At 44.4% G+C, this 22,486-nt stretch overlaps 1 long non-coding RNA gene across 2 annotated transcripts in view; it reads left to right on the plus strand.

The window, feature by feature from the left end:
- Nucleotides 1-18,736, plus strand: part of LOC138148431 (uncharacterized) — a 41,380-nt gene extending 22,644 nt beyond the window's left edge. The window contains exons 3-4 of one of the 2 annotated variants that reach the window (XR_011165062.1): nt 16,015-16,189; nt 18,129-18,736. This is a non-coding gene — a long non-coding RNA (uncharacterized lncRNA). The remainder of the gene's footprint in view (nt 1-16,014; nt 16,190-18,128) is intronic. The other variant, XR_011165061.1, reaches the window with a different exon arrangement.
- The last annotated feature ends 3,750 nt before the right edge of the window (nt 18,737-22,486 follow it).

The following is a 22,486-nucleotide window of genomic DNA, read 5'->3' on the forward strand; positions in this document are numbered from 1 at the left end:
TGTAGCTTTAGAACACTGGGATTAAAGGAAGAACCTTTGTTCCTGGGAAAAGTTTGGGGTCATAAAAGCAGCTTTGCAGTTTCCACATCTACTGCCTTTCTGATATGCAGCTTGGCTTAATAGAGAGAGTACTGGACTTGGGAACTGGGGAGATTTAGGTTCAAATCTCTCCTCTGACACATGCTAACTGTGGGCTGACCATGAGGAAGTCATTTAAACTCTCTGTGTCACAGAGAGGCATTCCACGATGGGAATTTCCCACCATCAGTGAAATCATCTGGTATATAACCATGTAATGTATTTGGACTGATAGTCTTAATATTAACCCGAGTTCTAGGTCCTAGGAAGAAAATAAAGAGGAGGGTGAGAAGTAAGCATAACTGTGCCTTCCTTTAGGCACCTTCTACCACCTCCTTTAACCTTCCAAGATACCCAATTCCCTTCATACTGTCCCAAGCCTTCCAGAGCAATAACCGTACACAGAGAGGACCCCATCCAGGCCTGTCCTACCTCCATGCTCCTGCGTATTTATGTGATGGAACTGATTTCACCAATGGGATTGAACTATTTCATAATAATGTATGAATGACCCCTAGCCCCCATGACAGTAACTTTTTTAAATTAACTTATATTTTTTAAGAGTATGTTAATTAATCCATATGAATCTCAGATTTCAGTTACAAAATGAAATGCAAGGGGAAATTGAGGGGTGGGAAGGTGAGAGGGGAAAAGGTAGATAGACTACCCCTGCTTGTCTAGAGGCTAGATGAGGGGTAGGGAACCTAAGGCCTTCAAGCCACAAGTGGCCCTCCAGGTCCTCAAGTGCATCCGTTTGATGGAATCCAAACTTAAGGGCCTCACTTGAGGACCTAGAGGTCACGTGTGTCCTCAGAGCACAGGCTTCCCACCCCTGGGAGATCCCTAACAACCGCTGGCATTTTGGGACCCTTTGTAATTCAGTTTGTCCCTATTTATAGATTGGGTAAGAACCACTAATATGGGGGCAGCTAGGTGGCACAGTGAATAGAGCATAGGCCCTGGAGTCAGGAGGACCTAAGTTCAAATGTGACCTCAGACACTTAACACTTAGCAGCCATGTGACCTTGGGCAAGTCACTTAACCCCAATTGCCCTGCCTTTCCCCCTCCAAAAATAAAAGAACCACTAATATGTCCTCAACTGCAGGACAGAGAGGCTCAAATAAGATAAGGAATATAAGCCCCTTTTCAAACCTTGAAGAACTCTATACTCTTCCGGTTAGGACCTATGATTTGATCAGAGTAGGGGGTGAATGCCCAGTGTGAAAATTCCTGCCTCTAGTGGAGATAGACAACCCCTACAGCTTCTAGCCAGAGGGCACAGAGATCAGTGACTGGTCCTGGGTCACACAGCTAGCATGTGCTTAGAGAGGTAAGACCTGAACTAGGCTCTTCCTGGCTCCAAGGCCTGCCCTTTCTACATAATGCAGTGACATCTGTCTCTATAAATACCAGCAATTACTCTTCTATCTGCAGGCCTCCCACGCTCTCAGCATCTCTATCGGGCCAATGAAATGGGAGGAGCAGCAGGTGGTCCTGGCCCTGCTCCTCAGCTCTAGATCCCAGATAAAAGATGAGTCAGAACAGACCATTTTCTTTTTTAAAGAAGATAATTGCTAACTCCATCCCATGAAATTCTGCTTGGCTGGGATCGATGCCAGGAGGGCCCTGGTCTTGGCTTCACCAGTAAGTTGATGATCAAATTACTTAGGACTGTGGACTTGGAGTTGGGGGAGGCCTTGAGAAGTCCTGACTCCGACCCCCTTAGCAGATGAGGAAACAGGTCTGAGAGATGCAGTGCCCTGCCCTAGGGGTCAGAGTCCGGTTACAAATCCTTGGCCTCCAGGGTTCTTTCCACCTTTGCCTCAGTTTCTCCCTCTGTAAAACGAGAAGAAATTACATCTCTTCCCTTGCAGACCTCACAGGGCTGTTATAAGGATCAGGTGGAACAATCAGTGTGAAAATACCAATGATGAAGAACCAGGGCCTGAGTCTTACCTCTGAAATCTACTGACTGTGTGACTCTTGGTAAGTCAGTGAGCCACCGAGCTCTCATCTGTAAGACAAGGATAGTCATACTGCCCAATCTGCCTCGCCTACAAGTCTTGGCTTCTCAAGCTTCCTGCCATGCTCAGCTGAGATGTCAGTCACTGGGTATCCAACACATATTATATGCTGGGTAGGTAGCTAGGTGGTACAGTGGCTAGAGCATCGGGCCTGGAGTCAGAAAGATCTGAGTTCAAATCCTGTCCCAGACATTTACTAGCTGTGTGGCCCCTGGCAAATCTTGGTGTTGTTTGCTGTTTTACAGTAGTGGCCGGCTCTTTGTGACCCCATCTGGGGTTTTCTTGGCAGAGATCCTGGAGTGGTTTGCCATGTCCTTCTCCAGCTCATTTTATAGATGAAGAAACTAAGGTAGGCGGAGGCTGTGTGCCCAAGGTCACACAACTACCAAGTGTGAGACCGTATTTGAGCTTGGGTCTTCCCAAGTCCAGCTGCCCCTAGGCAGGTCACTTAACCCCTATTTACCTCAAGGGACACACACTAGAAAAGGAAATGGCAACCTACTGCAGTGTCATTTCCAAGAAAACCCCAAGTACTTTGTCCCTGGGGTCAAGCAGAGTCAGACACAGCTGAACAATTGAACAACAACCACCACAACTCAGTGCCAGGCAGGGAGCTAAGTGCCAGGGGTTACAAGGAGCCCAGCATCTCTCGCGCTGCACTTCGGCCTTCTTCATCCACAGGTGATCGGAGTATAGTTATCTGCATGCGTGTTGTGCGTTTTCCAGAAAGTAAGCCTCTTGAGGGCAGGAATGGCCTATTTTTTTCTCTTCATTCCCCCAGCCTAGCACAGCACCTTGTACCTAGTAGGTCTTAATAGATTCTTGCTATATTGAATAGCATGACCATAAGGACCCCAGCCATAACCAATTACAAAACTCTGCAGAAGGGTATATAGTGATGGATAAAATGATGGTAATGATGGTGAAAGAGGAGGAGGAGGAGAAATAAATGACTGTGCTGTAGGCTGTAGGGTCAGAATCACCTCTTACCAAGAACTAGACTGAGCCAAGAAATCTGGAATATCTAGGATGTCCAGCTCAGGCCATCACCTCTACTCCCTCATCTTCCCTAGGCTTGTAAGGAGACAGGGAGCAAGGCCAGGAAGCTGGAAAGGAGGAAGTCCTTATTTCAAGGTCTAAGGTCCTCTTTGATCTCTCAGAGTAATACTTTCTCTCAGAGGACTATTAGGCCTTTACTAGGTCAATCTTCCCAGCAAGGGGTCACAGCACCAATGCTTTCACCCCTTGGGGCCTCTGCCCAGCAGTGGGGCATGCTGGGGGCATTCACCAAGCCCCCTTGCCAGATGCTGCCCAAATCCATTTTATTCCCTCTTTGCCCCTATCTTCAGGAGGTCCTGCCCGATGTTGGCCCAGCCCTGAGCACCCACATGTCTCTCTGACTCCCTGGTTGAAATATCTCTTCATGATGAGCCACATGTTCCCCAGAATGAAGCTGGGCTCCTGGGCACGCAGAGTGGCCTCGTGTTTGTTCCTAGGCCTCGGTGTTCCTGTAAGCTGTGAATCACCCAGCCTCCACCTTCTGCCAAACAGCAAATACAGCTGGTGATCCAGGAGACTCTGAAACCCCAGGCAGCCTGAGGGCAGATCTAGCAGTGTCAAGGCTCCTTGGCTGACCCCCTTCCAAAGAGTGGAGAGAGGTGGGTCTGTCTTCAGCCATTACTGTACCTCTGAGAATCAGGAGTAGTAGTAAATACCATACTTCCGAATAAGAAGAAGAAATAATTCTTGAAGGTTGCAAAGCACTTTACGTTTCTTACTCTTACTTGATCGTCACAACAACCAGATGAGGCAGCAATTATTGTTATCCCTGTTCAACATATGGGGAAACTAAGGCGGAGGTTAAGTGACTTACTCAGGGTCACACAGTTAGTATGTGACTGAGGCAAAATTTGAACTTAGCTCTTCCCAATTCCAAGTCCAGCACTCTACTGTGTCACTTAGTGATATCACTCTATGTAAATGGTACATAGTAGGCCATTCATAAATGTTTGTTAAATGGACAAATGAATGAAGAAATGTCTGTATATACTTGAGGGGCAGCAGGTGGCCCTTGAGTCAGGAAGACTCATCTCCCAAGTCCAAATCTGACCTCAAACACTCACTAGCTATGTGACCCTGGGCAAGTCACTTAACCCTGTCTGCCTCAGTTTCCTCCTCTGTAAAATGAGCTAGAGAAGGAACTGGCAAACCACTCCAGTATCTTTGCCAAGAAAACCCCAAATGGGGTCACAAAGAATCAGACGTGACTGACCAGATGAATAACAACAAGCTATATAGAGAGCATCACTAGAAGGGAATCTCCTGGATAGTTACCTCTTCCCATTTCAGAGATGAGAAAACTGAACTCGAGAGAACAAAAACGAAAAGAGAAGGAATATTTGTTTAATTGACTCTGTTGAATTAATCCAGACTCAAATCCTCCAACTCAAAATCTGGTGTTGTACTCATTTCCCTAAAGTGCCTTGTTTGGATCTGGCAGAGGCAGGCAGTCTGGTATGATGGGCAGGGTCCTGGCCTTAAGGGTTAGGAAAGGCTTGGGTTTGAAGCTTGCCTCTGCTGCAGCACCACAGCCAAGCACCTAATCCCAGTCAGCCTCGATGCCCTCTCTTATACAATGGAGACAATAATATCAAGTGAATTTTGGATGCAAAGTGTGCAGCAGACCTTCAGTCACTTGGAAGTACCCCCATCGCCTAAATCTGCCTCAGCTGGTCTTACCTTCTCCAAACAAGAGCTGCTTTCTGTAAGTACAGCTTTCCCAGATATTGTCTGACTCACCCTCACCCAGGCCCTGAGAGGTCAGAAAGTCATGGGATTTCTTATCCCCATTGTCCAGAAGGGGAGACTGAGGCCCAGAGACAGGAAGTGACTTACTCTAGGAGTCAGCAGCCAAAATAGGAAACAAATCCAAGGTCTCCTAATCTTTAGCAGGGGTTAATTGAAGCCTCCTTATTCATATTTAAAAAACAAAAAACAAAAAATAGGCGCGGCTAAGTGGCACAGTGAGTGTCCCTAGCCCTGGAGTCAGGAGGACCTGAGTTCAAATGTGACCTCAGACACTTAACACTTGCTAGCCATGTGACCTTGGGCAAGTCATTTAACCCCAATTGCCCTGCCTTCTCCCCTTTCAAAAAAGAAATCAGAATTTTTTTGGTTTTTAAATATAAATAAGGAGGCTTCAACTAACCAATTTAAGATCATTTTTAGTGACCCAAGGGAGGAAGGGGAGAAGATGGTGAAAACTACCTGTTTCATGGAGAGGGAGGCAGAGATGAATACTAGGGGAGCAGCAGGATGAAAGAATAACAAAGGCGAGGAGAAGAAGCTCAGATACTGAGGGAGGTCAAAGGGATCTGGTCTATCCCCTGCCACATGCACACAGTTCACAGATGAGGAAACTGAGGCCCAGAGACAGGAAATGGCATCACCTAGATAATAAGAGAGCCAAGATTTGAACCCACGTCCTTTGACTCCAGAGTCAAGTTCCATTTCACTACAGTGCATCGGTCTGCAGGATGGTGGGATTTAGATGAAGATTTAGAGTTGGAAGGGACGATGAACTGACGGAGGCCCCTGGAGGGAAAGGGGCCACTAGCTGCATTTGTGTATGGCCGTAAGGTCTGCAAAGCATTGTAACATGTGTTCTCTTCTTTGATTCTTACAACTCTGTGATTACCTCAGTTTCCTCATCTGTTTTTGTGCAGTTTCAGTCATGTCTGACTCTTCTGACCCTATTTGAGGTTTTATTGGCAGAGATACTGGGGTGGTTTGCCATTTACTTCTCCAGCTCATTTTACAAATAAAGAAACTGAGTCACACGAGGTTCATTGACTTGCCAAGGGTCACGCAGTTAGTGTGCATATGAGGCTAGATTTGAACTCAGAAAGGTGAGTCTCCCTGACTCCACGTCTAACACTGTATCACCTAGCTGCCTTTCCTCCTCCCATAAAGAGCCTTTACAGATGAGGAGACTGAGGCTGGGAGGGGTTAAGTGAGTTGACCAGGGTCACTCCACTCTTAAGTATCAGAGGCAGAATTTGAATTTAGGTCTTCTGGTACATTGCTCTGCCTCTTACTTGTTTGGGTCACATGACAGAGATAGTGCAGTTGGTCTCAGGTCTGACTCCAAATCCTGGACCTTATTCCCCTGATTATGTGATATTCCCAGCTTGGGAGTTCAGAGCTCTGGCCTCACTAGCCCTGTGACTAGGCCCCCAACTGATGGAAAGATAAACAATGTGGACAATTGGAAGTTGCTTTCCCAAACTCATCCCCAAAGTGGGTGGGTCTGGACAGGTGCAGCTGAATCTTGGCCTCCAAGCATGGGTAGGAAGGATATGGGCCATCCTGTACCAGGGCATAATGGGAGACCATCCAGTGTGACCATGGAGTGGCCTGGAAACTCTACCAGGCAAGACTGTCAGGCCAGTCCACCTGGCATGTGCCAGTCTCCATGGAAATAGCAAAAAGCCCCAGCCAGCTGGTTTTCCCCAGGCCCACCCACCTCAGCTTGTGAGATGGGGCCTACCCACCCCCTCCATGCTCATCAAGGAGCCAGAGGCTCAACTCGGGGAGTCAGGAAACAGAGGGTGGAGAGAGGGTTTCCTGTGGGTGGGGATTGCTGCATGGGCCAGAAACAGGCCTGTGGTCCGCATGTCTGGCTATGAGGTTTGCTGCACGTTGCCCTAACACGGGGGAGTGCATTTCATGGCTCACAGACTGTTTCCCAGGGCTGCCGAGCAGCAGGGGACTGAAGGGGGAAAGGGGAGGGGGGAGGAGGGAGGAGGGAGACTCAGCTCTTGCTCACTCTCCCTGGAGCCCGACTTGGCTGCGTTCAGCCACCCCTGACTCTACTGTACCCCCTGTCCCCTCTGTCACCTCTGCCAAGCCCCGGCTGCAGCCGGAGCAGGGGATGGGGGTGGGAGTGGGGGGAGGGACAGACAGTCCCCAAGGACCCATTAGACCAATTCTGGCCCTGAGGCACCAAAATCTCAGACACCTTTGATGACTGCCCTTTGACCCCATCTCCTCTGTGAGACACAAATGAGGGAAACTGACTAAGCAGATCCAATGAAGCCGGAAACTTCTGGTCTCCGGGAGTTGGGTTTTTTTTTTTTTTCCCCTTGCCAACTCTTTTCTGCCCTGGAGAAATTTCTGGAGTTGCAGTAACTGGGAATGAGTCTGTGACCTTGATCACCTGATAATGGCCAGCTGCTGGTGGGGGCCAGACAGGCTCCAAGGATCAGTTTCAGAAGGAGCCAGGCAGGGCTAGCAAGAAGGACCCGGCTCTGCTGCTGACCTCAGGGTCACCGACCCCAGCCAGTCACTGGATTTTTCTGGGTCTGGATTTCAGTGGAGAGTTGCTAATTAAGCAATCCATTCCCAGCCCACAATAATAATCCTGATCCTGTCTTCTGTGAGCAGCCCTCCCTGACCCCTCTTAGTTCTGGTGCATTCCCCTGTTAATTATCTCCAGGTTATCCTGTCTTTATCTCCGTACATTTATTGTTGGGTCGTGTCTGACTCTTCATGACCCAGTGAGGGTTTTCTTGGCAGAGATACTGGAGGGATCTGCCGTTTCTTTCTCCAGCTCACTTTACAGATGAGAAACTGAGACAAAAAAGTTAAGTGACTTGCCCAGGGTCACACAGCTAATAAGTGTCTGAAGCCACTCTTGGTCTTGAACTCTGATCTTGAACTCTGGTCTTCCTGACTCCAGGCCTGGTGCGGTATCCACTGTACCACCTAGCTGTCCTTTTTTATGCATTGCTGTTTTGCATGTTATCTCAGACTCTAAACTCCCAGAGAACAGGAATTTTTTCTCTTTTTGTATCCCTAGCACTTTAGCACAGTGACTGGCATACAATAGGTGCTTAATAAATGCTTGTTGCCAGCGTGACCATAGCACAAATTTTGATAGGCTCTCGGTTACAAAGACAAAAAAAAAATAATTAAATATTCCTTGCCCGCAAGAAGCCTGTGTTCTACTCATGTATCTACTCCTTCACTCTCTGACATGAGAAGATATTGGACAAATCAGTGAAGTCAGGGTGGTGAAGGATTTTGATGAATAAAAGCAGCTCAATTCTGCAACACCCCTGGTATACAAAGCACTTTCCTTATAACAACCTTTCTCAGTTTCTAGATAACAAGAGAGCCAAGATTTGAACCCTGGCTCCATTTTTCAGATGAGGAAGCCAAGATTCAAATTAAGGTGAAGTGATTTGTAAAGCCTCACATGATCAGGAAGCGGCCAAGGTGGAGCCCATCGGAGCCAGGATGTGAACCTGGGTTCTCCTGACTATACCGCTGGTTCTCAAACTTTTAGGTCTCCTGACTCCTTTATAGTCCTAAAAATTATTGAGGACCAATGCCCCCAAGAACTTTTATGTGGGTTATAGCTATCAATATTTACCATGTAAGAAAATTAATGTGATTATGAAAAGAGTTTTGACCTCACAGACCCCCAGAAAAAGTCAAGAGGACTCCCTGGGGTCCTCAGATCACACCCTGAGAACCTTTGCATCATACGATATTGCCTTTTATGTAAATGCTTGAAAACCAGATCCTTTGTTATGCTGTTATAATGACCAAGTTTGGCCCCAGAGAAAAATTGAGAAAACGAATATCTCTCCCTTCTTTATAGAGGGGTCTGGACATTGTAAAGGGGTCTGAAGTGTGTAGGGGAAGGTCAGGAGTGGGGAAAACTACTCAGGTGTAGAATATTTTGCTTGGTTTTATTCAACTGGTTTTTTCCTCTTTCTTTTTTAATCTTTGTTACAAGGAATGGATTCCTGGGGTAGAGGAAGGAAAGAGAGATATTCAGGAATAAAGGTGTGGGGGAAAAGGGCATAAATAAAAATTATTTTACTTTTAAAAATGGATTTTCCTTTGGATGGAAAAATCATCTCGCTGGTTCAGTGGCACCCTAAATATGAATATTTCCAGGTGTTTTCCTGACTGGAGGCTCCATTCTGCTGCTACTTGACCTAGATAAAAGTCAAGGAGAGCAGTTTGGGAGTGGGGGCCTGTAATCGGGAGGCCTGTGTCTATATGTGTCACAGGTGCCTGATCGGTGAGGGCCATACACCATGTGCTCAGGAATAAGGAATGGGGGGATCTCAGCAAGTGGAATGGCTAATTGTGATGATGCCAATTGAATCCATTGGAGGAAGAAGGTCCCCTTCCTTTGTTCAGCATGTCCCTGGCAACGGTAATGGGGCAGGAAGCCCAGCCTTGGTGGAAAGGGCCCGATCACAGCCATTCCATTTCCTGTATGGGGGTCCACCCTTTCTCAGTAGTGGTCTGTGCAGGTTTAAGCTGCCAAAAGCCAGAAGAAGGCAACTTCTCATTCCAATGACCTCTTCCTGCTGCCATCCTGCCTGGAAGTAGAGAGGGATCAGACAGGAGTAGATATGTTGCAAGAGACTGGAGGGCTAGAGCTCCCAGACAGGCTGTGGTGATCTGCAGAGGGTCAGAAGTCAATCCAACTGAGACAGAGGGAAGGGAGAAAGAGGAAGGAGACCCTGGCTAAGCCAGGAATGTTGTTGAGTGACCAGATCTTTTCTCTGGGGCCTCAAGTTGTCTGGTGAAATGTTGCCTAGTAAAAAAAAAAATCCCCTTCAATCGAAGGACCCTTTCAAAGCATGTCACTCCCCTTCTCAATAACCTTTAATGGCTCTCTACTGCCCACAGAAGGGCAAATGCCTCTGCCTGGCTTTCAAGGTCCACCACAACTTGGCCCTCCAATTCTCTGCCCTCAGTTCTCTTTCCCCTCAACACCACAGGGAAGCAGAGGAATGGGAGAGAAGTGTCAGGACCCTACAGCAGAATAAACTAGAACTTGATCTGAACCCTGGCTCAGTTCCCAAGCTGACATATTTTGCCTTCAGCCTATGGCCCTGTTTGGAACAAGCAGTGGTGGCGCAGGGCAGGAGAGGAGGTAGAAGGGTATCAGAACTCACTTCCAAGTGTACACAGGGTCATTGGGCCCTCTCCCTCTCTTGCCTGTGTGGTACTGTCTGGGTGGCAGGAATATGCTTTAAACATCTTGAGTTTTAACAGTTCAGAGGTTACTTGGGCAGAATGTTGCACACATCTATCAGTCACTGTTTCCCTTTTTTTTGTTTAACTATCTCTCTGTTACAAGACAGTGTTCAATGCAGGGGGGTGGGAAGTAGACCCAGAAATGAATATGACAAAAAAATCAAGCAAATTTAAATTTTTTTTAGTAAATATAAGTCCTGAGTTCAAATCAAGCTTTTAAAGGTAGTTAAGTGACCAGGGTCAAGTCACTTAACCTTTCTCTAAATCTTAGTTTTCTTATCCATAAAAGGAAAAAAATAATGACTGTAATAACTACTTAGCATTGTTGTGAGGTTTAAAATGAAATAGTATATTTAAAATGTTTTGTAAACTTTGAAGATACACACACACATACAGGATTAGGGAAGCAAATGTACACACATATATGTGCACACACACATATATACACATACATGTGTGTATACATACAGGGTATCCCAAAAATATTAGTGCAATATTAAGCTATTATAAAACTGAGCTAAGACTTTAGGGACACAACAATATAGGTATAGATGCATATATCTAAAGCCAGACCAATTGATTGATAGATTAGATAGATGTTGTTGTTGTTCAGTTGTGTCTTTATGATCCCATCTGGGGTATTCTTGGCAGAGATCCTGGAGTGGTTTACCATTTCCTTCTCCAGCTCATTTTACAGATGAGGAAACTGAGGCAAATAGGTTTTAAGTGACTTGCCTAGGGTCACACAGCCAGTAAGGGTCTGAGGCCAGACTTGAACGCAGGTCTTCCTGACTCCAGCTCACCTAGCTGCCCAGATTGAATAGACAGATGTCTGTCATTGGAAGTTCCCTTCTCCCTGTTGACTTCCATTGAGTCCTAGAATCTAGGACTTGAAGGGAACTTAGAGGATGATCGATCTAATCCCTACTCATCACTATTTCCCTCTGCAACATTCCCAGCTAGTGATAATGGGGTCTGCTTGAAAATGTCCTCTGACCCACCCTCCACACTGCTTCAGCAGCCGAATTCTTTACTGCTTGGCTCCATTTAGTAGAAATATTCTTCCTGGTGACTTCTGCCCTCCAGGGTCAAGAAAAGACTAATTAATCTCCCTTCCAAGGGACAGTCATTGAGAACAGTTGAACTTTCAGCGTTACTTCTCCAGAATAAATTTGTCCAGTTTTTCAACCCATCATCACAAAACACTGTTTTGAGTCCCCTTAGCATGCCAGTCATTTTTGTCTGGACAATCTCCAGCTTGCCAAAATCTTTTTGAAACCATGACACCCAGAAGTGTTTATAGTGGGACAGAAAACAGTAGGATGGTCCCTTCCCTTCTCTCGACACCACTGGACATATATTTATGGTTATTAGTTTGCATTGACTTTTCTAGATGCCCCACAGATGTACTGACTCATGCCGAGATCACAGTGCACTAAAATTCCCAGGTATTTTCCACCCCAACTACTGTCTGGAAACACCTCCCCTCCCCTCTATACTTGTGCAAATCCAATTGCAGGCTTTTTCTTACATTTGTGCCTATGAAATACTATTGTATGACCATCCTATCCTCCCTCTGCAAAAAAAGCCCCACAATCAAACTTAGCCTTCAAGGTCCAACTTTAAATTCAACCTCTTTCATGATTCCCTTCCTGATTACTGCTCTCATATATGATCCAATCCCTTTTAAAAGTTCCATCATATTATAATTCCCCAGTTAATTAATCCAATTAACTGATTTTAATTGATTCCATTAACTGATAATTAATTGATCCAATGCTTTAGCATATCTCTTTGGCAGCTGTGTGTGGAGGATGGATTGGAAAGGGGAGACCAAACTGGCTGTTATTAGAATAGATCAGGTAGAAGATAATGAGGGCTTGAACAAGGGTCCCAGCCATTGGACTAGAGAGAAGGGGCTGATGGGGGATGGGAGAGATGTTGGGAAGCTAGGATCTGCCTGGACTTGGCCACTGATTGGATGGGGAAGACTGAGGATGGGATGAAAATACCAGGTGGCTGGCACAGATGGCATCAGAGCTGGACTTAGGGTCAGGAAGATTTGGGTTTGAATCCTCTCTCTGAAACTTAAGATCTGTGTGGCAAGTCATTACGTTATATGGCTTGGCAACCTTTAAAATGCTATACACATAAATGTTACTGACGATGCCCATGGATGCCCAGGTCCTTCCTGGCAAGGGTGTGGCTTATAAATGGTATCTATCCCTGCCTTTCTCATCTGTCAGTTCTCTTCCTTCCAGTTCCTGCCTTGATAAACTGGTTGTAGCTGGATTGGGCTTTCCAGACACCCCACAGCTGTCAGAGACCAAGGGCACAACAGGAGGTGTTAGACCCACTGCAAAATAAACTGGAACTCTGGCTGACCCCTGGCTCTGCTCCTGAGGCTTAATACCCTGGCTGTGGCTGGGCTTTGGAATAGGCAGTGGTGGGCAGTGGGGGAAGGGAGAGAGCTGCGGGAAGAAGGTCTAAGGTGGTCACAAGATCAGGGCCAAATCAACACAAACTGTCTCATTTTAAGATTGCTGACCCTTCCCTGAATTCTTTCTGTCTTCCTAGTTTGGGTAATTGGTACTGTTTGGGAGATGGGAGCCCTCTGTAAAAGCAGGATTGTTAACCCTCCCCCCCCCACCACACACACATACACACATATACATATATGTTTTTATAATTGTTCATATTCATATAATTAGTTTCTTTTGTACTTCTATGCATTTTATTTGATACATTTAAAAACATTTTTGGAAAAGGGATCTAAGCCCCTTTGGGCCCTTTTGGAATCCGTGTCTTGAAAAAAGGTCAAGAATGTACTTTAAAAACTGGCCATGGACCCCAGGGTTAGGGCAATCTGGCCCTCTTTGCATAGAGGAATGGATGCTGAGGGCAGTTGTCGAGTTAGGGTGGGGTGGGGAGGCCAAGTTCCAAAGGATTCCTGAAGATTGCCCTTGGGAGCAGCCTAATTAGTGACAGTTAAGGGTTTACTTCTTGGACACAGATAAAGGTCACCAGCACCTAGAGGATCGAGATGGGGGTGGGGGTGGGGAGAAGGCGTCCAAAATCTCGGGAAAGACTGAAAACAGTATCCAGAGAACTGGAAACTCCCAACATTGAGGGAGAGGTTCTACCCAGGTAAGAGAAGAACCCTCCTGGTTCAAGGACTAGAAAGCCTTATCTCCTTGTCGCCGATCCCCTACCAGTGCATCAGATTTCTCCTGAAACCTGGAGACCTGGACAAGTCAGAACAAGTCTGTCCGGAACAGAAGGCTGCCCTTACTCAGCCTGGCAAATAACTGACCTGCTAGAAAAACCCCACCCCAAACACTGATTTGATTCCTTGAATATTCTTCCATTGGGGAAGGAAATGGAGTTAAAAGTACCCGCAGGTCCTGAGCCAGAGTTTCTTTACATAACAGTGTGAGAGGTCTAGGGAGTTCTCCCCACTCCTTAGGCTTTAGCTCCTGACCTCAATTCCACTCCCCAGATGTATTTGCAGTGGCCTCCTAATTGGCCCCCATGCCTCCTCTCCTGGCCTCTTCCCTTTCTAATCTATCCTCCACAAACTTGCCAAATCAATACTCCTAAAGCATAGCTCTTTGAGGCCATGCAAGAAGCAGATCTTGGGCTCCTAGGATCATGGATCTGTCCATCAGGAAATCAATCAACACACATCTGTTAAGCCCCTACTGTGTGCTGGGCTCTGTGCACATAGGTGTGGAAGGGGCCTTAGGGGTCCAACCCCCTTCCCTGCACAGGTGAGGAAACTGAGCCCCAGAAGAGGCTTGAAGCCCAAGGTCCCTGGAGCTTCCCACCCCAGCCTCATTCCCTGCACTTGTCAGACACCCTCTGTGGGTCACGTGTGTATGGTCAGTGAGCACCTGCCAGCAGAGACACACAGCACCCAAGGACAGATGTGGATCAACCCTTTCCCAGGCCCCACAGCCCCCAACCAAGGAGTTCAAAGTACCTGAGAGGAACCACCACCATCAGAGAATGTTTACTGATGCCTGATTATTGTGCTGGACTCTCTGCAGGGCACACTATCTGGACACCTGGGCTGGCACAGGAGAGCTGTCTTCCAGGGAGGATGGAGGGGGCCACCTGCCTCTGGGTGCAGGGGACCTGAGCTCTGGCTCTGGGCTACAAACAGAGGCTCCTGACTGCTTCCCTGATCTTGGGCAGATCTCTGTTCTGCTGGGGCTACACTGGGGGGTGAAGTGTTCTCATCTGACAAATGAGCTGAATGCATGGCATAGGCCTTTCTAGCACTAAAAGCCTTAAGATTCTTAGAGTCTAGGACAGACACACAACAGGGGGAAAAGATTTAAAGACACAGGCTTGCACATTTATATGTCAAGGGAAGGACAGTTTTTTGGGGGGCAGGGGGTGATCAAGGAACATTGCAAAGAGAGCTAAGGGTCAGGTAAGGCCTGAACATGCATCTGGATCAAGTATCCTCGGGGCTTGGAGAGCTGAGCAGGGGAGAGAAAAAGAGGGGAGGAGAGGAGAAGGGGAGAGAGAAGGAGAGGAAAAGAGGGGGAAAGAGGAGAGGAGAGGGGAGGAGAGACAGACAGAAGATATCTTGCTTGAGTGACTGATCCAGAGAGAGCCCAGGGGCCTGGCTCTCAGCCACCCCTCAACTTAGCCTAAAAGGCAATGAGTTACCTCAGCCAGTTGTTTCTGGAGTCTTGGCCAGTCCTAGGGCAGCCAAGTAGAATCATGGGGCTTATGGCAAGGAGGAGGCAGGGGGCATCCAGAGGACAGGGCCTCTTTGATGGATGATCCAGGCCTGGGTACTGGGGAAGGATGGGCTCCTCTCTCTCTCTCTCTCTGGCTCTGGGCCAAGAATCAGAGCCCTTCCATGCACAACACTAATAATGGGATCACAGATTTAGAGCTAGAAGAGTCCTCAGAGACCATCTGGACCTAATCCTCTCTCCCCACCTCCCCCCCGCACCCATTTTACAGATGAGGAAACTGAGCCCCAGAGAAGTTAACTGACTTGCCCAATATCACAAAGGTAGTAAGTGGCTGAGCCAGAATTTGAACCCAGGTCTCTTGATTCCCAATCCAGGGTTCTTATAAATACACCAGGCTGACTCCCCAGGAGAAAAGACATGCCCTATAGCAAGGTGTCCAGTGCTCAGTCCTTCAGGAGCCTTCCTCTCCTGGGTATAGGTAACATCTGGCACCATTAGCTGCTTCCCTTCTTGAGGGGCAGGGGCAAGATTTCTCTGGGCCTTACTTTTTTGGGCCTGGCCTCAGGAAGGCATTGAGGTGAGGTGGACAAAGGACTAGAAGGACCAGAGGTCATGGGTTTTCTTCTCAGTCCTGCCTCTTACCATATGGGTGACCCTGGGTAAGTCCCTTCAGCTCCCTACTTCCCTGTTTCCTTATCTGTAAAAAATGAAGAACATGTCACTACAAAGTCTTATCATTCTGCTAACTTTCCATGTTATAACTCCCTTCCCTGGCCACTTTTTCCTATAGATGTTGTCTCCCCTATTTAAAATGTAAGTTCTTTGAAAGTATGGACTATTTCAATTGGTATTTGTATCCCTACTGGCTAGAGTTTTTCATTCATTCATTTGTTCGTTCATTCATTCTTTCATTCATTCATTCATTCATTCATTCATCCATCTGTCTATTCACCTCTCTCCTTAAGGAACTCCAGTGTTTCCTGATTGGCCCTATGATAAAAATACAAATTCCTGAGGATGAAAGGCTTTCCCCAATCTGCCTCCACTGATCTTTCCAGATTTTTTTCACCTCTCCCTCCCACACTCATTTCTTCTAGTCAAACTGGTCCATTTTCTGTTTCCCTTCTAGGACATTCAGTCTCCGGACTAGGTGCCTTTGCTTGAGCTGTTCCCCCACGCCTGGAATGCAATCCCTTCTCACCTCCCACCTCTCAGAATTCCTAACTACCTGGAAAGCTCAGGTTGTTGTGCCCCTGATGACAAGAAAATGGCTTTAGCCTCTCTCCAGTAAATCACTGGACATGGTACAAGTATATATCATCCTTCTGCCCTACCAACTATAAGCAGACTCCTTGATGTCAGAGACTATTTTTAGTTTCTTTTCTGTGCCTCCCTGGTACCTAGCCCTGGGCCATACTGGGCCTTAATAAATGTCTCTTGAATTGGATTTCCTGTTCAACTAAAATGTGTTTGCAACAACAGTAGATTGGAAACTCCTTGAGAGCAGGGTTTGCCTTTTGGATCCATTTGTATTTCCAGCACCTAGCCTGGTGCCTGGCTCATGGCATATGCTTTAAAAATATTTATTGACTGACTGAATTTGGACCCAATTAATTTGGAAGTTCAAATCACTGAAGTTTCTCTGGGCTAAACTTTAACATTGCTATCTATATAGGAAGAGGTTGTGACGTGTATTGATGAGCATAATAGTAACTTCCATTGGCCTTAAAGTTTGTGGAATCCTCTTACATACATTATCTCATGTGAGCCTCACAACAACCCAGTAAAATAGTTTCTACAGGTATTATTACTTCCATTTTACAAGTGAGGAAACCTTAAGACCAAGAGAGGTTGTGACTTGACCAAGGTCATATAGGCAATCAGTGGTAAAGACAGGATTTGAACACAGGACCCCTAACTACAAACCCAGCACCCTTTCCACCCTACCATAAAGTCTTTCAATCTAGGTTCAACTTCTCATTCCACAGGAAAGCAATGAAGGCTTATGGAAATGAATTGGAAATACCATTGGTCAGAAAAGATTTGTTAGAATACTGGCTCTTAAATTTCAGCAATTGAATTCAACAAACATTTATTAAGCACCTCCTATTTGCTAGGCACTGTGAATACAAAGACAAAAAAATAAAACCGTCCTTGCTCTGGGAAACTCTGTATTCTGGCAGAATATAATGGTGCAAACAGATAAGTGAAGACAGTAAGATCTAAGGAGGGAGCGAGGGGAATGGGGAAATGTTCCATGGACAAGATAGCGGCAGAGTTGGACTTCCAAGAAAGTTCTGAATTCCTGAGGTAGAAGGGAGAAGTGTATTCCAGGCCCTGTAGAGGCATAAAATTCATAAGATGGAAATAATCATATAATACCCAACTCAGAGGATTATTTTGAGGTTCAAGGGAAATGAAACATTAAATTCAGGAGGCCAGCTAAGCATCCAGGTTGACTGGAACACACACAGAAGGTGGTGGAGAAATACAAGTGTGGATGGTGGCATTTCACAGTCCCTCCAGGTCTGTTCCTCCTGCTTTCTGGGGCTCCCCTGAGGGATTGGGGTAACTCTTCTCTTCTGCTATCTGCTGGAACTCTCCATTCCAGTTGTATTCCTTCCACTGGTAGCCTGGCAGGTACTTGTGCCCCAATACCATTTAATCCATTAACATCCATCAGCTGTTACAGAGGGGAATTTACTTGGAAGATATAGTGAGAACAAAAGTACAAGCATTTCCCCCAACACGGGGGACTGGGGGGAGGAGGAGGCATTTTTCCTAATCCCACCTTGGTCTCTGGAGGGAGTGGGCTCAGATTTAACTCCTTTTCTACATAGAATCAGTCCCACCACATTCGTGTCCAAATCCAGCATCATTGCAGGATGAGTCTTTGTCCTATTTATTGCTCCACTTGAGGCATTGATGCACAGACAATTATATTGACTCTCTGAGTCTCAGTTTTCTCATTCATAAAATAGGAATAATAATACATATAGTACACAACTCAGAGGATTATTGCAAGACACAAGTGAGTTAAGGTGTGTAAAGCAACTTGCCAGACCTTTAAGCACTTTATGAGTCCTCATAATAATATCGTTGGCATTATTAATAGCTACCTCCAGAAGACATTTTACGGAAGTGCAGGAAGCCCCGGCTTTTGGAATAGGAGGACCTGGGCTACAAATGTGATCTATCTTCTACCTGCCCAATACTAACTGCGTCACTCCTTTCACTCTACAGAGAACTGGCCAGCAGGCATCAGGAACAAGCTTCTCCTACTTGAGAAAAGGATTCACATTCTCTCACGTCGGGAAATAGCAGCATCTGCCCTTCCAACAATTTCTTGATATCACTTTATAGAGTCCAGGCTTAGACATGAAAGAGAGCTTTGAAAACATCCATTGAGACACTTCATTTTGTGTACAATAATAATAACTAGTGTTTATTAAGTACTCTAAGGTTTACAAAGGAACTTTATGTGTATTATCTGGTAGGGTCCTCACAAAAACCTTGTGAAACAGGTGCTGTTATTATCCCCATTTTATAAGTGAAGAATTCGAGAGCCTAGAGAGGTGCAGGGATTTGCCAATTCATCAGGAATGAGTTCCTGGGGGTAAGGATAAAGGCAGCTGCAACCCCAGTCCCTTACTTGATTTCTTGACTCAGACTTGATTCTCAATTTTTTGTTTCAAATTTTATTTTTTATTCAGAACTGAAACACTAAAAAAGAGCATATCTATATATAAAGTAGAACAGAAAAGATGCCTATATATGAAACCATGTATCTCCATTCCATACAAACTGCTTTTTTAAAAAGCATATAATAAATTCAACATGTTATTTTCAAAGTTGTCCTAATTGTGCTCCCTTCTGAACTGCCCTCTATTCTTTTCTATTTCAATTATCCATTTTTCTTTTGTTCTTTTTTGTTTTTATATCACTATTCCCCCCCCCCCAATAAATCCCTAAACCAGTTAAAAAATTAAAACTTGTAAAAACAAGGATAGTCGAGCATAACATATTCACACACTGGTAATGTCTGAAAATACATAAACCTCATTCTGCACCTTCATTCCATCACCTTTTTGGTCCAGAGCAGGAAAAATGTTGCAACACAGGTCCTCTGGAGTTTGTTTGGACATTGCTTAAGTCTCTCAAAGCTGTTTATTTTTACGTTACTGTTGTATTGTTCTCCTGATCTACTCACTCTGATCTGCATCAGTTCATATATCTTCCCAGGATTCTCTGAAATCCTCTCTTTAATTGTTATGGTGCAATAATATTCCATTACATTCATATACCATAATTTGTCCAGCTATTCCTCAATTGATGGACACTCCCTTGCTTTCTAGTACTTTACTACAACAAAAAGTACTTCTATTAATATTTTTACACACATCAGCCCTTTTCCTTTTTGTTTGATCTCCTTGGGGTGTAAGTGTAGTAACAGTATTTGATTGGCTGCCATTTTAGAATGGGTCCAAAGGTATGCACAATTTAGTAATTTGGGGGTTGTAGTTCTAAGTAGCTTTCTAGTATAGCTGGACTCATCCACAGCTTCTCAAACAATTCATTAGTATGTCTGTCCTCTCACACCCATCCAACAATTATCATTTTCCTTTGTCATCTTTGCCAATCTGATGGGTCTGAGATGGAATTTTAGAGTTACAGCTAGGTGGCACAGTAGATAGAGTGCCACGCACAGAGTCAGGAAGAATCATCTTCCTGAGTTGAAATATAGCCTCAGAAATGTACTAGCTGTGTGACCCTGGGCAAGTCCCTTTATCCTCTTTGCCTCAGTTTCTCATCTGTAAAATGAGCTAGAGAAGAAAATGGCAAACCGTTCCAGTATCTTTGCCAAGAAAACCCCAAGTGGGGTCATAAATAGTTGGACAGAACTGAAAAATGACTGAACAACAACAAATTGGTGATTTGGATGATTTTTTTTAAGGGATGTTGATAGCTCTGATTCTTCTCTGAAAATTGCCTGTTTACATTCTTCAACCATTTTCCTTTTAGGGAATGATTCCTGTTCTTATATATTCGAATCAGTTCCCTATGTATCTTGGGTATTAGACCTGTATCAGAGAAACTTCTTATAAAGATTCTACCCACCCCCACTTCCCCACCCTCTTTTCTTCTCTCGGGCCCAAAAAGGAATGTGATCAACACCAGTGGTTTCTAACTAAGGGGCTTCTTCTATTCCACAAGCCCTATTCTCTTTTTCTTGACCAGACCCCATCAATGGTTCTTTGTTTTTCTTTTTAATCCCCTCTTCAGGATCTACTCTTCAAAGTTTCCATTTTGCTTGCGATTCTTCTTCTTCAGCATTATCTATCTCCCTTCTTAGCCTCTTCCTTCCCCAGGCCTGCCTCTCTCCCTGTATCATATATTTCTACAACAAAATTTTTGTTTCTGTATCTAAGTGTGTTTGTGTATGTCAAACTCTTTTTTTGTCCTGTTCAGATATGAGTGAGGTTCATCTGATTGCTGTTCTCCCCATTTCTCCATGTTTATATTCTTCTCTCTTACTCCAATGATGAGAAATAAATATATTACACTTCCTTCTTAATCTTTTCCTCACTAATGTACTCCTTTTACCTTTCCTTGTATTTCTCTTCTCGGAATAATTGAAACCAAACAAATCCATATGTACACAGGTCCTCTATGTTATCTAACTCCATTAAGACTCTGGAGGGACTCTTTTTTCTTTCTGTTTAAATGTTAGCATTTCAACATCTCGTAGGACCTTGTGCTTGTTCAGATTAATTGGTCTTTCTAGATTTCTCTTGACTCTTGTATTTATGTTTCAAAATTTTTCCTCGACTCTGATCTTTTTGTCAGGAATGTTTGAAATTCCTCTTTTCTACTGAGGTTCACTTTTCACTTTCTAGGATTATATTAAGCCTTGCAGAGTAAGTTATTCTGTGTGTGTGTGTGTACATATACATATATATCTTTTGCCTTTTGGAATATCATATTTCAAGATCTCTGTTTTTAGTAGAAGCTGCTAGGTCTTATGCGAACATGAATATGTTTCCTGGGTTCTTGAACTCTTTTTTTTTTTAATACCTGATTGCTTACAGTACTTTTGCTTTGATGTGAAAGTTCTAGATGGTGTTCCTGAGACTTATCCTTTGAAAATTACTTTCAAGAGATAATTGGTAGATTCTTTGCATTTTCCCTTTATCCTCTAATTCTTTTTTTTGAGGGGGAGATGAGGAGTCAGGGTACATAAGCCCTATAGTCAGAGGTTCTTAAAATAAATGTCCTTTATTTTTTCTTTAAATTTTTTTTCTCCTCTTTTTCAATTATCAAGCATTTCTTTTTTTTTCCCTACCTTTTGTTGTTCAGTCATTTTCAGTGACGTCTGACTCTGTGACCCTTTGGGGATTTTCTTGGCAGAGATACTGAAATGGTTTGCCATTCCCTCTCCAGCTCACATTACAGATTAGGAAACTGAGGCAAACAGGATGAAGTGACTTACCCAGGGTCACATAGATAGTAAGTATGTGAGGTTGGTTTAGAACTCAGGAAGATGAATCTTCCTGATTCTGAGCCCAGCATTCTAACCACTGTGCCACCTGGCTGTCCCACCTCTTCCTTTTCTTTAAAAAAAAAAGACCTTTGTAACAAATAAGCATAGTCAAACAAAACAAATTCTCACATTGTGTCCAAAACAGTGTGTTTCATTCTACATAACAATCTAGCACTTTTCTCTCAAGGGTGGTTAGCATTCTTCATCATTGACCCTCTGGAATCATGATTGATCATTCAGGTGTTCAGAATTCTTGAATTTTTCACCTTTACAAAAGTGACATTGTAGTATACATTTCTGTTTCTTCTCACTTCACTCTGCATCAGTTCATAGAAGTTTTCCTGGGTTTCTATGAAATCATCTCTTTGATCATTTCTTATAGTGCAATATAATCCCCATTTTATTCATATGCCATAATTTATTCAGTCATTCCACAATTTATGGGCACTCCCTTAGTTTCCACTTCTTTACCACTACAATAAGAGCTGCTGTAAATATTTTTGTACACATAAGACCTTTACCCCTTTCTTTTATCTTTTTGGGATATAGGGCCTTGTGTCACTGGGTCAAAAGGTATTCAATCTAGCGACTTTGTGTTGCCTCTGTTTCTAATAGGTCTTGTCATTTTTCAATATAATTTCTTAAAATAAAGTTCTTTTGATTGTAGTTTTCAGGGAGTCCAATGATTCTTAAATTATCTTTCATTGACCTATTTTCAAGGTCAGTTGTTATTGATAGCAGATACCTTTTTTCTATTTTTTCCATCTTTTTATTTTGTTTTAATATTTCTTTTTGTTTAATGGAGTCATTGATTTTTGTTTGGTCTAATCTAATTTTCAAGGAGTCTGTTATTTGGGTAAGGTCAACTGCTTTCTATTCTAGGTTATTTATATTCCTTACTATTCTTTTCTTCCAGAGTTTATTTTATTTCTTATCTCTTGCTTCCTTTTTTCTAAGTTTTCAAGTAGTCCTTGTAGAAAACACACTTTTTTCCTATGAATCTCTGATTGCAGTGTAATAAGAGTGTAAATTTTAAAGATCTTCCCTGCCCCTAGGCTAA

The sequence above is a fragment of the Petaurus breviceps genome, unplaced genomic scaffold, assembly GCF_028583685.1.
Source record: "Petaurus breviceps papuanus isolate PSGF00001 unplaced genomic scaffold, PetGlider_PUasm1.0 90825, whole genome shotgun sequence".
NCBI lineage: Eukaryota > Metazoa > Chordata > Mammalia > Diprotodontia > Petauridae > Petaurus > Petaurus breviceps.